This window comes from Schistocerca piceifrons, chromosome 1, assembly GCF_021461385.2.
Source record: "Schistocerca piceifrons isolate TAMUIC-IGC-003096 chromosome 1, iqSchPice1.1, whole genome shotgun sequence".
Taxonomy (NCBI): domain Eukaryota; kingdom Metazoa; phylum Arthropoda; class Insecta; order Orthoptera; family Acrididae; genus Schistocerca; species Schistocerca piceifrons.
In genome coordinates, this window is record NC_060138.1 from 177,354,609 (window position 1) to 177,372,381 (window position 17,773).

A 17,773-nucleotide genomic window follows, 5' to 3' on the forward strand; every position below is an offset into this window, starting at 1 on the left:
AAAGGGGATGATGGGCATTGAAGTCGCCAAACAATAAAAACGGCGGGGGAAGCTGAATGATCAGGTGCATCATGTCAGCCCGACTAACAGCAGATGACGGTGGAGTGTAGATGGTACAAACTCAAAAAGTAAAAGCAGGAAGAGTAATGCGGACAGCTATTGCTTGGAGTGGGTTGGTCAATGGGATGGGATGGTAATAGACATCGCCCCGAACGAGCAACATGACCCCACCACGAGCTGGGCTACCGTCCACAGGGGTGAGGTCATACCGCTCTGAGGTATAGTGGGGAAAGGCAATACGGTCAGTCGGGCGCAACTTGGTTTCCTGGAGACCAAGGACGAGCGGACAGTGCAGGCAGAGGAGCAGTTGTAATTCCTCCTGATTAGATCGAATACCTCTTATGTTCCAGTGAAACAACGCCATCGCTAGTCAAAAAGTTGGTGGAACGAGACGGGGGAAGAGCTGGTCACCTCAACGGCCGCGGAGGGCCAGGTTGCGAGGGAACATTGCTACAACCGATGGGAGGCAGATCCGGTTCCATCGACTCGTCGCCAGCTGCGGCCGCTGTCCCTGGTTGTGTAGGAGGGGCAGCATCATTTGCCGACGAAAGGCCAGCTGAGCGCCTGGCAGCAGAGCATCCCGGCGAAACTGAGGACGGCCGGGAGCAGCGACTCACGGATGGAGCGTCAGACGAAACGCGCCGTGGTGGAGAGGGGGAGAGAGACTTCTTCTTGGAGGCCTTCTTGGAAGGCCGAGGAGGCACAGGGATGGTGGGCTGGACCCGAAGAAGGTCCTCACGCGCGGGGTCCGTTTTGGAACGCCGGACCTCGGAAGCTGGGGTCCGGAACGTTTCCCCGATGGACGCCTGAGAAGAGGATCGCTTCTCAGGTGGCGTGGGGGGAGGAGGAGGAAGGGTGGCCCCTGGGGGAGAGGGGGTGGGGGACACGGGGGAGGAGGATTTGGAAGGGAGGGATTTGGGAGGCGGAGGCATAGCCCCCTGATGGGCGGAGGAGGCAGAGGGGGACAGGATAGGGATGAGGATACCGCGGAAGGAGTGGACACAACTGAGGCAAACGAAGTGGTCAATGGCACGAGATGGAGGCGGTCATACTTCTTCCTGGCCTCAGAATAAGAGAGCCGATCCAAAGTTTTGATTTCTTGTATCTTCTTCTCCTTCCGATATGCGGGGCAGTCTGAGGACCTAGGCGAGTGGACGCCAGGACAATTAATGCACCGAGGTGGTGGGGTGCATGTATGTTCCTCACGAAGAGGACGTCCACAATCGCCACAAAGGGGCTCAGCCTCACACCGTGACGACATGTGCCCAAAGCGCAAACACCTAAAACAGCACATAGGAGGCATTGTGAGAAACTTATTAGTAATATACATTTTTGGAAAGAATAACTCTAGTAAGTGAATAAAACTGAAACTAATTTATCATAATTTGAACGCTCTGTCCTAATGTAACAACGTTAAAGAACGTACTAAATTAGTATTTATTAGCAACTATTAAATGAAGAGGAGTAATCTCCCTATATTCGGTTACGAATTACCATAATAGCACGATTAAGAGTAAATGACAAATAGTCATAACAGTATCGTATTAAAAGGATTAAATCTATCTAAGAGCAAGGACTCTAGATTACGTAAAATGTGAGGAAAATGTATTAACATTTAAATATTGTATATTGAAAAGTTTTATTTTCGGTTAAAACCTGACAAACTGAGCTTGTGGGTGGGGTATGTAGTGGGACGAAATTAAGCGTCACCCATCCACCAATGTCAGCCCAGTTTGCAGGTGACTATAAGTTTAATTTAGTTTTGTTTGTGTGTTTTTCTTATTATTTGTAATAGATGTGAATTGTCTAAAAGTTTTGTATTTTTTTGTGTGTTTCATGTACGGAGAGGGCGGCGCAACGAACGGAGACAGCATCTTCGTTGCCGCGACCAGAGAGGAAATTGCTGGCCGCTATACGTCGCGGGTCGACAGCCAAGGAGCAACAGAAGATCCTGGAACCGAGTTGTTACGTCGTGCTTCTAAAAATTAGAAATGAATTTTTTATACTCTTTTTGTACAACAATGACGTCATATAGAGCTTAATCTTATTGAAAAGTCAGTCACTCTCTCTCAACGGTCAAGTTCACATCTGTATGTGTAGGAAGCTAATAAAATAGTGTATGCTACTAAAGTTGAAACACGTGTCTTGAAGATTTATTTATGAAGAATTATGTGAACGGACTAATAATATATTTGACAAGATTAGTGATTCTGACAGAGTTCACCGAAACTTTGAATCTCAAAAGTTTATTTAATGTGTGATTCCGATATCGATTAGATCAAGATAACGTGTGTCAATATAATTTCTGAGGAGAAACAAACGAAATTTAAATCGAAAAAGTTACAAAAACCAATTGGCCCAAGTGATGTAATTCTTTGCATACGACTCAACTGATGTTTTACAGTTTCGTTCAAGAACCATTCTATGACAATTTAAAAGGCATATAAATTATTTTTGAAGTGGGTTGTAACTGACGTAGGTGACGAAGTCTGCACATGGTCATATATCAAACGAAAATCGGTTATATAAAAACTTACGTCGTTACACTACACCGGGTAACGGTCCGGACACTTGGATGATGTCGTCCAGGATACCGAGCAGCATACATAGCACATGCCTGTTGGGCATTTTGATCACAATAGCCATACATCAACACGATATCGACCTTTTCCGCAATTGGTGAACGGTCCATTTTAACATGGGTAATGTATCACGAAGCAAACACCGTCCGCACTGGCTGAATGTTACGCGATACCACGTACTTACACGTTTGTGACTATCACAACGCCATCTATCACAAAGCGAAAAATGTGGTCCAACTAAAAGATTCATATTTATTTACGTACTACACGAATATGTAATAAAAAGGGGGTTCCTATTTCAAAAAACGCAGTTGATTTCCGTTTGACCTATAGCAGTGCCATCTATCGGGCTAACCGTAGCTCCATCTGGTTTCCCCCTTCAAACTAGGCGAGTTTCGTTCTTTGTAGATTTTTCGTTTGATGCTTATTTCGTGAGATATTTGGCCCGGTCACTATCAATGGACCACCCTGTATAACTATATTCATAATATTCTTATCTGATTCAGTACATCGACCTATACAAGTGTCATGATTTAAAATAACTGAATTTGCTAGTAAATGGGGTCAAATGAAATATGAAAAAAAGATACCATGTTCAGTAAATTCCGTACACTGTTTGAACTAACTACTACGTGTACACATCCAAAATAGTCAGTTCAACAGCGACTCCTAATGAAAATAAACGTGAGTAGCCTGTGAAAGTTCTCCCAAATACAATTATCTCTTCCCTTCACAAAATCAAGTCATTCTTCCTAAATTAAGGTACAGAGAAACAAAGATGGGTAAAGAATGCTGTAAAAAATTCATTGACTAAATAATTCAAAATATAGAAAAACAGAACACTGTGTTTTCATACAACATGAAACTGGACACGGTAGAAGCATAAAAACCAAACATGAGAGTATAGTTTACACAAGACGCTCAGAAAACGGAAAATTTTGCAAATTACTTTTTCTCTGTGTGTACAGAGAGGTTGCGTCAAAATTTTTCTAAAGGACTTGTAACACCCGCAACGGATTACACCGCGAACACCATGATACTATTCGCCAAAACAGAACTTCAAGTCAAAACGACAATACTAACATAAAAAAAGACTCCAGCAAAAAATTGGTTTTCAGTCTGTTCTAAAGAGTACATATAGATATGATACAAATCCCATTTAACAATCTTCATAACTGCATTATTCAGTTCAGGTATTTTTTTTCTGAACACCTAAAGTACACCCGATTTGTGAACCAATGAAGATAACACATAGTTTATAGAAAACTCAACGCCAGTCTAAGCACTGCCAGTGTTCTCAAAAATAAGTGAATCAGTCATTATAGATAGCCTAGTGACTTACATGAATAAAGCAGTACCATTTTTGGAAGTGGGGGAAGTACTATATACCTCATAACAGAGTTACGCAAGTGGTACTTGAAACCCTTAACGGGGAAAATGATAGACACTTGTCAGAGGCTTTTCTCACTGTTCATCATAAAATACTATGTAACAAATATTACGCACAAGGTGTAAGAAGAATAGTAATTGAGTGGGTTCCTGTATTTCCTGAAAAACAATGTACTAAAGGTTGAGATTGTTCACATGTCTGCTAATTACAAATTTTCAGATATAAAACTATCAGATGTGAAACATACAGCAAAGCTATACATCAATGTACTGTGTTGGCTCATATTCTCTTCGTAATGGATATGAATGACTTTCCGGACGGTATATGACAGGGGGAAAGTTATTTCTGCTGATGAGGTCAACATCATAGTCGCTGCTACAACTCCACAATCTTTAACGGATAATGGAAATGAAACCCTCGAAAATGTTTACAGTTGGGCAGTGTAGAATAAATTAACAATGAACACAAATAAAACAAGCAGGATGCATTTACATCTACATATATACTCCACAGGCAATCGTATGGGGCATGTAATCTTTTTCATCTCCTTGGCACAACGAGGATAAACATCCCTATTGCTTTGAGAACAGATGAAAAACCTTTGTATTGTGAACACGCAACGACAAAGGCATAAAGAATGCCATCGGAATATTATGTTCTTAGTGCTTGTATTAGAGTATCAGTTTGCACCAGCCAACGCTCTGCGGTAACTTAACATTCCTATGTACACACAACTTTCAGGTACGGGGCTGCTTTCTGCGGATCAACGGAACAAAATATGAATGGTTTCCAAACAACCGAAAAGGGCTGATTGGAAGGAACTGCTTAAAAACTGAGTAATCTTACTGCATCACGTGAGTGCATCTAATTATATCTTTGTTGTTGTTGTGGTCTTCAGTCCTGAGACTGGTTTGATGAAGCTCTCCATGCTACTCTATCCTGTGCAAGCTTTTTCATCTCCCAGTACCTACTGCAACCTACATCCTTCTGAATCTGCTTAGTGTATTCATCTCTTGGTCTCCCTCTACGATTTTTACCCTCCACGCTGCCCTCCAATACTAAATTGGTGATCCCTTGATGCCTCAGAACATGTCCTACCAACCGATCCCTTCTTCTGGTCAAGTTGTGCCACAAACTTCTCTTCTCCCCAATCCTATTCAATACTTCCTCATTAGTTATGTGATCTACCCATCTAATCTTCAGCATTCTTCTGTAGCACCACATTTCGAAAGCTTCTATTCTCTTCTTGTCCAAACTATTTATCGTCCATGTTTCACTTCCATACATGGCTACACTCCATACAAATACTTTCAGAAATGACTTCCTGACACTTAAATCAATACTGGATGTTAACAAATTTCTCTTCAGAAACGCTTTCCTTGCCATTGCCAGCCTACATTTTATATCCTTTCTACTTCGACCATCATCAGTTATTTTGCTCCCCAAATAGCAAAACTCCTTTACTACTTTAAGTGCTTCATTTCCTAATCTAATTCCCTCAGCATCACCCGACTTAATTAGGCTACATTCCATTATCCTTGTTTTGCTTTTGTTGATGTTCATCTTATATACTCCTTTCAAGACACTGTCCATTCCATTCAACTGCTCTTCCAAGTCCTTTGCTGTCTCGGACAGAATTACAATGTCATCTGCGAACCTCAAAGTTTTTATTTCTTCTCCATGAATTTTAATACCTACTCCGAATTTTTCTTTTGTTTCCTTTACTGCTTGCTCAATATACAGATTGAACAACATCGGGGAGAGGCTACAACCCTGTCTTACTCCCTTCCCAACCACTGCTTCCCTTTCATGTCCCTCGACTCTTATAACTGCCATCTGGTTTCTGTACAAATTGTAAATAGCCTTTCGCTCCCTGTATTTTACCCCTGCCACCTTTAGAATTTGAAAGAGAGTATTCCAGTCAACATTGTCAAAAGCTTTCTCTAAGTCTACAAATGCTAGAAACGTAGGTTTGCCTTTCCTTAATCTTTCTTCTAAGATAAGTCGTAAGGTCAGTATTGCCTCACGTGTTCCAGTGTTTCTACGGAATCCAAACTGATCTTCCCCGAGGTTGGCTTCTACTAGTTTTTCCATTCGTCTGTAAAGAATTCGTGTTAGTATTTTGCAGCTGTGACTTATTAAGCTGATAGTTCGGTAATTTTCACATCTGTCAACACCTGCTTTCTTTGGGATTGGAATTATTATATTCTTCTTGAAGTCTGAGGGTATTTCGCCTGTCTCATACATCTTCCTCACCAGATGGTAGAGTTTTGTCAGGACTGGCTCTCCCACGGCCGTCAGTAGTTCCAATGGAATATTGTCTACTCCGGGGGCTTTGTTTCGACTCAGGTCTTTCAGTGCTCTGTCAAACTCTTCACGCAGTATCATATCTCCCACTTCATCTTCATCTACATCCTCTTCCATTTCCATAATATTGTCATCAAGTACATCGCCCTTGTATAGACCCTCTATATACTCCTTCCACCTTTCTGTTTTCCCTTCTTTGCTTAGAACTGGGTTTCCATCTGAGCTCTTGATATTCATACAAGTCGTTCTCTTATCTCCAAAGGTCTCTTTAATTTTCCTGTAGGCGGTATCTATCTTACCCCTAGTGAGATAGGCCTCTACATCCTTACATTTGTCCTCTAGCCATCCCTGCTTAGCCATTTTGCACTTCCTGTCGATCTCATATTTGAGACGTTTGTATTCCTTTTTGCCTGTTTCACTTACTGCATTTTTATATTTTCTCCTTTCATCAATTAAATTCAATATTTCTTCTGTTACCCAAGGATTTCTACTAGCCCTCGTCTTTTTACCTACTTGATCCTCTGCTGCCTTCACTACTTCATCCCTCAAAGCTACCCATTCTTGTTCTACTGTATTTATTTCCCCCATTCCTGTCAATTGCTCCCTTATGCTCTCCCTGAATCTCTGTACAACCTCTGGTTCTTTCAGTTTATCCAGGTCCCATCTCCTTAAATTCCCACCTTTTTGCAGTTTCTTCAGTTTTAACCTACAGGTCATAACCAATAGATTGTGGTCAGAGTCCACATCTGCCCCTGGAAATGTCTTACAATTTAAAACCTGGTTCCTAAATCTCTGTCTTACCATTATATAATCTATCTGATACCTTTTAGTATCTCCAGGGTTCTTCCATGTATGCAACCTTCTTTCATGATTCTTAAACCAAGTGTTAGTTATGATTATGTTGTGCTCTGTGCAAAATTCTACCAGGCGGCTTCCTCTTTCATTTCTGTCCCCCAATCCATATTCACCTACTATGTTTCCTTCTCTCCCTTTTCCTACACTCGAATTCCAGTCACCCATGACTATTAAATTTTCGTCTCCCTTCACAATCTGAATAATTTCTTTTATTTCATCATACATTTCTTCAATTTCTTCGTCATCTGCAGAGCTAGTTGGCATATAAACTTGTACTACTGTAGTAGGTGTGGGCTTCGTATCTATCTTGGCCACAATAATGCGTTCACTATGCTGTTTGTAGTAGCTTACCCACATTCCTATTTTCCTATTCATTATTAAACCTACTCCTGCATTACCCCTATTTGATTTTGTGTTTATAACCCTGTAGTCACCTGACCAGAAGTCTTGTTCCTCCTGCCACCGAACTTCACTAATTCCCACAATATCTAACTTCAACCTATCCATTTCCCTTTTTAAATTTTCTAACCTACCTGCCCGATTAAGGAATCTGACATTCCACGCTCCGATCCGTAGAACGCCAGTTTTCTTTCTCCTGATAACGACATCCTCTTGAGTAGTCCCCGCCCGGAGATCCGAATGGGGGACTATTTTACCTCCGGAATATTTTACCCAAGAGGACGCCATCATCATGTAATCATACAGTAAAGCTGCATGCCCTCGGGAAAAATTACGGCTGTAGTCTCCCCTTGCTTTCAGCCGTTCGCAGTACCGGCACGGCAAGGCCGTTTCAGTTATTGTTACAAGGCCAGATCAGTCACTCATCCAGACTGTTGCCCTTGCAACTACTGAAAAGGCTGCTGCCCCTCTTCAGGAACCACACGTTTGTCTGGCCTCTCAACAGATACCCCTCCGTTGTGGTTGCACCTACGGTACGGCTATCTGTATCGCTGAGGCACGCAAGCCTCCCCACCAACGGCAAGGTCCATGGTTCATGGGGGGGGCTAATTATATCAGAACAAAATATTGTTAAGCATTTCACTAACATTACACACATAATCATGGAACAAGAGCCCGTTGTCCCATGCATTTACCAAGGAATGAGGACTAAATCAGCTTTTCTGTCACAGAATAAAAATGTATAATAAATTATCCAAGGATGAAGGTTACTAACATACATCTGCTTCAAAAGGCAAGTTAAACATTCTTCGTGAGAAATAGACGACTAAAAATTACTTAGATGACTCAGAGAAGGGGATAATAATGAAAGTCGACTATAGCAACACATATCACACAACGCAATCTCTGCGTATTGTACTTAAAAGACAAATGTACCAGTCTCAGTTGTGCATAACGATATCTTGCCGTTCTCATGAAGTCAACATCTCACTCATCAGGGGAGAAATACGACTTAGTTTCTGAGACGGACTGAAAGGAGAAAATGAAGTCCTAACTATTCGCGGTTGTGGTGTCACCAGCTGCAGTCCGTAGTGGATGCGGTGGTGCAGTGCAGGACGACGACTGCGTCATACTATATTTGGTACAACATGTAGATGGCAAGAAGAAGACTGTAATAGTGACCAACCGAATGACGTAATGCAGTTGTCAAGACACTGACCCCATGCTGGGCGGAACTGAACGGTGTTTGCTCTGTTCAGTCATCCACATTTGTGTGTTTGGTGGTCCTCCTTAATCATTTCGAGTAAACACCGAAATGATACCTTCATCACTGCTACACCCGGTCTCCTGTTCTATTCTCATAATACATATTTATTCTCTATGTATGCATTGGACCTACTTATTTTCTTTTTATTATCAGAACTGTTGTACCGTTAAGCTGATCGCTGGATGGATGGACAGGAAAATAAGTAAATGTAGGAACGAGATGAGTTGCTTATGCCTACCATTTTTAGGTTTTCGATAAAAAATGACACCCTTTACGAAACTAAGTATTTCTGTCTATCATTTATACTTACACGCTGGTAGCCGTAACACCGATCATAAATTATTTAATGAACATTAGAGACACCAAACGCTGTGATTTCTGGATTTATTGCAGCTAGTTCTAGGTAGCAACTGTTTCACAAGTAGTGGTAACTTAAGAATCGTCTGGGGGAGAATGGGATTTAACATGACCCGTAATCATATTATTCGGCAACCAATCATCTTGTCGGGTCTAGTGTAGCAGGGGATACAACCCGTCGGCTTTGGACAATGACGTCACAAGTCGCCAGAGAGCAGTTTACCATTTTTGCTTTTGCTGTTATGTTTCAGTTTCGTTTTTTTACTGATTGCTTAATAAAGTGGATCTGTTTGTTCTATCTCGTGAGATTTTTTTTTAAAAAGCCAAAAAACACTTATCAGCCACTGAAGGGAGCTACAACACTAAGAAGAATCGCTTCTCGATTGGCGACTTCTGACGTCATTGTCCAAAGCCGACGGGTTGTATCCCCTGCTACACTAGTCCCATCTTGTCTGGGGTAGATTGTCCGTCGTAAAACATATGTTAATGATGCAATGATGTTAATCAGTGCAGGCACACTTAAGATCTAGCAAACATTTCTTTAACAATCCGTATAGTATTATTTACTTTCCGCATCGTAGCCAGTTACTTTCTTTCCTCCGTCTTTGTTGTTTCGATAACGTGTGAGAGTGTGAGTGTGAGAGAGAGTGTGTGAGAGAGTGTGAGAGAGAGTGTGTGTGAGAGTGTGTGTGAGAGTGTGTGAGTGTGTGAGAGTGTGTGAGAGTGTTTTTTTGCCCTTAGCGTAATTTGGTTTAAGTTAGGTTAATTAGTGTGTAAGCTTAGGGACCGATGACCTAAGCAGTTTGGTCCCATAAGACCTTGCCACAAATTTCCAAAAATTTCCAGAACACAAATTCTGTACGTAGGTTTCGTGTTGTTTGTGCCATTATCTTCAAGATACTATACGACAGCAAAGATGTACCTACTCGTGTGTGCATTTTAGCGAAGCTACTGGAACCTCGTAACAGCTCACAAATAACAAGCTTCATATCAGAGTAATGGAACTCGGTAAAAGCGACACCGAATTACTTGGCAACTTGTACCAGCTCTTTAAGCGCGCGGTGCATAATGCAAATTAAACAAAACAAAAACATGCGGGTAAAGAGGAACGTTCCATATGGTGTGCGGCTTTTGACAGACAATGGTTGTGGTCGCGTCACCTTTCGGTGCATATATTCACCGTTTCTTTGTTGTTAACGAAGCAAATGAACGAGAAAAAATAAATACTAGTTGTAGTGACACATTGATCTGTAGCTTAGTTCGGTCGGATGGTGACTGGTTGTGAGCTGAAGCCGCCAACAAATGTGATTCAAAAAAAAAAAAAAAAAAAAAAAAAAAAAAGATTCATTTGAAAAAAAAAAGAATCACCAATGACATCACATTACTATCGCCATATTATCTGCTGCGTTTGTCGCCCAATTCCTATGTAACTGTTCAAAGACGACGACTCGTATTGAACATTCCTCTAGATCCATTTAACTTCCTTAAACTACTTTTCTGATAAAAATGGTACACTTGTTGACTGTGTCAGCGTGAACACACTTCGTACTCCACCGCATAGCGATTAAAAGTTTTCACCATCGGCAACGCCCCAGCAACTAGTTAAATATGCCAAGACGCAGAGATCCGCGGTCCGATTTTAATTCTGAACTCAGAAGCTTACGATACGTGATTTCACAGCCTAACTATGTCGAACCAAGTCACGAGTACTACTAGTTGTTTATTTTGTTTGAGCTATATCGTTATAAAAGTACATTTCGATACGCTCGTCATAGTTGACTGCATGGCTACATCTTTCAAAAATTAAGGAAGTTTAGAATATTTTAACGTAACATTTTATACTTTACTCGCCAGCACTGAAAAAGAAAAACAGGAAGTAGTTGCCATTTTACGTACCTAATCCAATGATATTTGTAATCAGGCAGGGATGGAGCTTCACCTTTAAGAATCCTCCAAGGAAGAAACAGGAGCATATGTCTTCTAAGGCAACCCACATGACAAGAGTATACAACTTGATTCGTGCACTAACGGAGCACGTAATCCGACAAGCACGCACTTATCACAGCATCTACGCTACATGCATTTACCACATCCCTGCACATCAGCAGAAATGTGAAATCTGAAACTGCGGACACTTAATCGACACCCGGCCCACACGGTAACAGCGGCTAGCAGCTTGTTGCCAGACTCGCTACACAGACAGACACGTGAACGCGGCGCAACTGACGATCCCCAGCGGCGGCACACAGCAGAAAGACAGCGACACTAGTAGCTGGCGGCCTATTCGTTGCAGTCCACCATGACACATGTGAGCCGGTAATACCACAGGGCGGTCCCATACTTCGTAAATAAACGGCAGCGCACGGGTAAAGCGCGCGAGAGCAGGTACCGTTGTGTCGTCTTCTCCGCAAACATATCTCGCTAATAATATGCCGCCATGACCCACATCCACAATAATCCGGCAGAGAATACTTCCATTTCCTTGATTGTCAGAAATATTTGCGACTGAACTCCCCAGAAAGTGTATCCATATCATTTTTGGTGGTCGAAGTTCATAACAACCGCGACAATCCACAACACTGATCCTACCGAAACCATGATCTACTATAAATCCGATATCTATGGTTACCAAATTTATTAGAAGCTACACGATTTACCATTATAACTTTCTACTTACGTATGACGGGAGACAAATCCCGTAAAAGCGGTGGCGGACGTCGCAGTGCTAGGCAAAGTACAGGCCTAGAAATTTGTTTCTTCCAGTCATCTGAATCTGACAATATCCGATAGCATTACAGAACAGAAGGCAGTTAAGACAGGTCACCCCAGGTATCTCCTGATTGGAGAAACAGGATTTATTTTTTATTTCGTCCGTTGATACAAAATTCAGCTGCAGCGGTTACCGATTTCAGGCTGAAATGCTCATTCTCAAATCCCACACCTTGCCATAAACCGTAATTATTCGTACAATGTGGTGCCAAAAGGCACGAGCAGCTTCTGAACAGCAAAGCAGACACTTGGCAACAAGTACCCTCATTGGTCTTAGCCTATGTGTGTCCCGCAACTCACTGACACGACCAACCAGTCAGTTGCAACAGAAACATGGGCTAAGATCAATGAAGGTACTTGTTGCCAACTGTCTACTTTGCAGTACAGAAGCTGTTCGTGCCATATGGCACCACATTAGACGAATAATTACAGTTAACAGCAGTGTATGTGGTTTGAGAATGGGCATGCCAGCCCGAAACCGGTAACTGCTGCAGTTGAATTTTATATCAATGCACGTGAGACGGACGAAAAATAAAAAAAAGTCCACATTCTTCAGTACTGGACAGATGCGGACCTACCACCCCGTGGCAGTATGCCTCAAATAAGCAATATACAGAACGAATTAATATAGCGAGATGCGGTATTCACCAAGTTAGAGTGAACAATATGGCGGATTTCCCGTCTTTCGCAAGTAATTTTCGTACTTTATAGTTGCCGTATTAGGGCACCGACTTTTCTTTTCTTTTTTTTTTATAACGGAGCTACTACTTTTTTCTGTGGCATTTCAGATAACCTGTCCGCAGCTCGTGGTCTCTCAGTAGCGTTCTCGCTTCCCGAGCACGAGGTCCCGGGTTCGATTCCTAGCGGGGTTAGGGATTTTCACCTGCCTCGAGATGCCTGGGTGTTGTGTCGTCTTCGCCATCATCATTCATCCCCAATACGATCGGAGGACGCCTCCATTAGGACCTTGCCTAGTACGGCGTTGCAGATCTCCCGCATCGTTCCCCTCTGTCAAGGAGTATGTGACTTCATTATCAAATAACCTTTTAAGAAAACTTAAATAATATTTCTGGGACTTAATCCAGTAGTATCAAGATAACAGCTCCGCAAACCACTGTCCCAGCGTCAGGAGAAGAGATACCACAAATGTCCGCCCAATTGCATCAAATGCAAGGAAACACGTAACAGTGTGCTGTCGTTAACTCAAGGTGAAATTCAGCTTGCAGTACGGTTTCTGCAGGATCACTTAATAGCGTGTAGCTACTCCGTACGTCAATATTTCGAGCACTTGGTATGAGAGCCGCGATAATAAACACATGAACCGTTCCTGCATGTTTGCTTAGGGCAGACCATTGTGCAACCTCTTCTCTTGACGGCCGGACAGCCGTTTGCGGTGTTGTTGTATTGACGATATTTGATCAAGTCCCCTACATGCTATGTCACTGAAGTTCTAGTAGAAGCTTATTTCAAATGGCTCATAAGAAGAATACAGGTCCGTTAGGGAGAATGAAGTCGGTGTCTTAATTCGGCGACTATAAACGATAAAAATTACTCACGAGCGTCAGGAAATTTGCGGGTTGCCGGCTATAACTTGGCTAAAACCACATTTCAATATGTTCATCCATTACACATTGCGGGTGGTTGTCTTAACAGCCTTACTATGAATGATCTACTCCTTATCTTGTTGCTCCAAGTGTACACCATTTCTGGTCTCAAAAAGTTTTCGCTTGAAGTATTTAAATATGTACAATTCAGTACTGAATCAGTATTCAGTGATGCTGTATGAATAAAATTCTTGTTCTCATGGTCATTTCTAAGATCCTTGTCACGGCAACAGTAATTGTGGTGGGAGCCGGCCGCTGTGGCCGAGCGGTTCTAGGCGCTTCAGTCCGGAACCGCACTGCTGCTATGGTCGCATGTTCGAATCCTGCCTCGAGCATGAATGTGTGTGATGTCCTTAGTTTCGTTAGGTTTAAGTAGTTCTAAGTGACCTCTGATGTTAAGTCCCAAAGGGCTTGGAGCCATTTCAATTTTTTAATCGTGGGATGCTTCAAAATTCAATTGCAATGAATCATAGTGAAGCATTTCTTTTCATTCGTGCGATAAGCGCCTATAGATGCTCATCGCTGCCACTGTGTCCTTCAGAACGTTGTTTAAAATACACGTTGTTCACAAAGTCCAACAGATTTTCTTAGGATTGCAAGTTCGATCGGACTTTTCCGCCTTCACATCAGCCTTTGACACTCTATAGCTGAATGGAGCGAGATCCACGCACACTGGTTATGGATGACTGAGTAGTTCGTGCAGTTTCGTGAAACGGACGTGACATAAAATGTGTTCCTGAAATACAATTCACACACCACAAGTGCCCCATCTGTTATCACATAGACTTAACAGTGATTCCATCTCTACCAGCATTAGGAGAGTTTGTCTCTGTGGATCAATCATTATGCCACCAACTTGGGGGCGCGAGCGAGTCGTATTGTAGCTTTAATTACTTGTAAACAGCAGATGTATTTGATCCAACATTTCATACGCTTCGCCTGCTATAATCTCGCTAAATTTTACCAGTTTTAAAGTGTCACAAATATCGATTACAGTCAGTACTAACACTGTAACATAAACGCTCTTAAAAGATGACATGCAGTACCTTACAAACTGAGGTGGTAGCATGCATAAAGTTAAAGCTGTCAGATAACTGCTTGGCACCGCATGCTTGATTACATCTTTCGCAGTCTGATGCTGGTCCCACATATTCATATGCAGCTGACAATCAATAAGAAAAAGATGCTGAGAAGGAAAATGCATTTAGTTTGTGTGGAACGTACTGAATCATCCATCCTTTGATGAAAAGGGAAGCCAGAACTTTGTTAAAACGTTTAAGTGAAGAGTGACTGACACAAATTTGCAAGTAAGTTCAACATTCAGCTCTTTTTTGTTTGTTATGGTTTTAGGGCGCAAAACTGCTACGGTCATTAGCATCCGTGTTACACTAGCGCACCAAAGACGAGTGCGATTACCTGAATTAATCTCGCCAAGAGACCAATAGCGTGGTAGTTGATGCACTGGTGTGGAAGCACCACCTCTGGTGGAATTTCCTCTACAGCCACCGCACAACAGATATTTCGGCAACGCCGAGTACTCCTTCCGTATTATGTCTTGGAGGCTCATGACTGAGTTCAGAATAAAGATGGACGAAAACAAACCATTCCCTCGAAATGGCCATCCACTTCGGCAGAGGTGACCATCCACGGAAGGAGGCCTCTGATGAGAGCCCTCACTCGTCACTGGTGATCTGTTCCCGCTTCCACCAACCTAGGTGCCGCCTTCTGCTGAAAGCCCTGGGCCACTGTCGCTCAGTCATCACCATTTCTGACTAGGATTTGTAGGAAGTACCCTGACATATGTTCCTAAGGCTGAAAGCAGACTGGTCCACATTCACAGAAGTTGTTTGGCATCTTAGTCAAGCTGCTTTTTTCATCCACTCTATGATTCCGAATTGGCTCCTACTGTATCGGACTACTTTCCTCTCTCAGCACTGTCGGACAACGTCGGTGCCGTCGGCCTGGCGCTAGTGCAACGGGACAAAGTTATAACTGAACTTGGAGGAGAGACTGGGTCCAGGAAAGTAACGAGGCCATAAACAAACAGCAGGTGATGGTCACTGATCTGCGTGATCAGCCCCTGTGTCACGCATGCCGGAGCCAGCACAGCCTGTGCCATTCGTCGTCGCATGTGTGACACTGGCTCCACCAGGTTGTGAACCAACAACCACCTCCTGAGAGACCTGTCCTAGTATGGATTCGTTCCATATGTCACTGATCATTACAATGTCTTTGTTTGTACGGCGCCTGTGTCTCCACATTACAATGTCCTCCAGACATGCATGCAAGTCTCGAAGAACAGAAGTTCTTATGACGATTATAGCTGTACTATTACGAAATGCATCTGCATTCTTCGAACACCTATTGACGTCAGCTGTTTGTGACCAAAAAAAGGAAAAAGAAAACTTGCGGCAGACTAGGACTCGAATCCGCATTACCCGTTTATCGCAAGCGGTCGTCTTAACCATTTTGGCTATCGGAGAATGCTTTCAGAACTGACCAAAACTCACATGTATCAGGAATCCAAACCCTAACGCTCACACATTCCGTGATTCCCGGACAGGGAGAGACAAATATCTTGTATTCAATTTAGCCCGTCGAGACAGGCAAGCATCGCGATGCACATTGTGATGGGGAGATGCAGCAGGTGTAACCATCAATGATGTATCTGTGCTCCGACATGCTAAATAACGATGACGTATTTGTCACTATCTGTGCGGGCATCACGAAATGTGCCAGCGTTAGGATTGTAGACTCCGTTTGGGCCAGTCCTGGAGCCGTCCTCGGATGCTGAAGCGAAAAGTGGAAAATCCGGATTGGAGCCGTTTGGAACAAATTTGTTGCAAACAGTTGACGTCGGAAGGTACTCCCAGAACACGAACCCATTCAGTATCAGTAGCTGTTGTGCCTCCATCCGATTTCTTGCCGCCGCCTTCCGTCGCCATCAGTGATGGCAGGGCCTTCCGCTACTCTCCGCGAGAAACATGTCGGTGCAACCGTACCGGCGCGCTCGGGTCGGAGGCTTGTCTTCTGTCGTCCGCAGTCTACGTTTTAGATACAATGAAATACGTCTGATCGAGGTTGTCAATAAGGGGTTCTGTCAACTGACTGGCTGAGTTTATCGCCCGTTACTCCACATACCTCCAGGAGAGAGATGCTCGCCTAGTATACCTGTACAATGGTAGACTCTTCACCTCTACTCCTTTCTTGTTCATTGCCGCTTAAGCCTGAAAATTTGTTTCCACGGCTGTTACAGCTGCACATCGACATTTTGACTTTCTGCACAGCACAAGCGTAAGCAGTGGCGCTAGCGTGTGCAGCGGCAGCTGGGAACGAAGAGACCGCCCTTCACGTCATCCGCTACTTTTATGTCTGTTGAGAATGACAGGCCGTGCAATATTTGCTAGGACGTCTACAATCAGAACGTAAAGTTGGTCTGACATTCGCGACGCTCGTGTCTTGTTCATCAAACGACATTGCAGAACGCTGTCGAACGCTTTCCGAAAGCCGAGAAAACACCATCAACTTGGGCGCTGATGTACATTGTGTCGTCTGACTCTCGTGGACGAACAGAAGGTGTAAGGTTTCACACGATCTATATCTGTGGAATCACTACTGATCCCTAAAGACGAGATTATCGGTTTCAAGAAATATAATGCCTACAATGAATTGACGTTAGCAATATAGATTCACGGTTGTGTGCATCTGCTTCACGACGCTTCTCGAAATTGGGAATGACTTGCACATTTTTCCAGTCTCTTCTAGCTCTTCGTTCCGCCAGAAGTTTTCTAGTTTCTTGCTAAACGAAGCCATGTTCCTTCGCATACTCTACGTAGGATCGTGTAGGTTCGCGTCAGGTTCAGTCACATTTCCTCCGTTGAGCGATTTTAATTGATACTCTACTCCATCACCTCTTATCTCCATTCGTATTTTGATCCTCATTCGATTGAACGGAGGAATCTTAATACATCTTCCCCCTGAAACACAAAACAGCCCCGGCTGCGGAGATTCTATTGTTTGCAAGTTCATTTATTTAATGTTTGCTGTCGAAGTTATAAAATGACAAATGACTGGGAAACCGCCGAAATTTCTATTTTTACAAAAGAATCAGAGAAACTCCCTTGACTATTACAGAGAGATAAATCTCACGTATAGAGTTTGTAAACTTTACCAAAAAATAGTA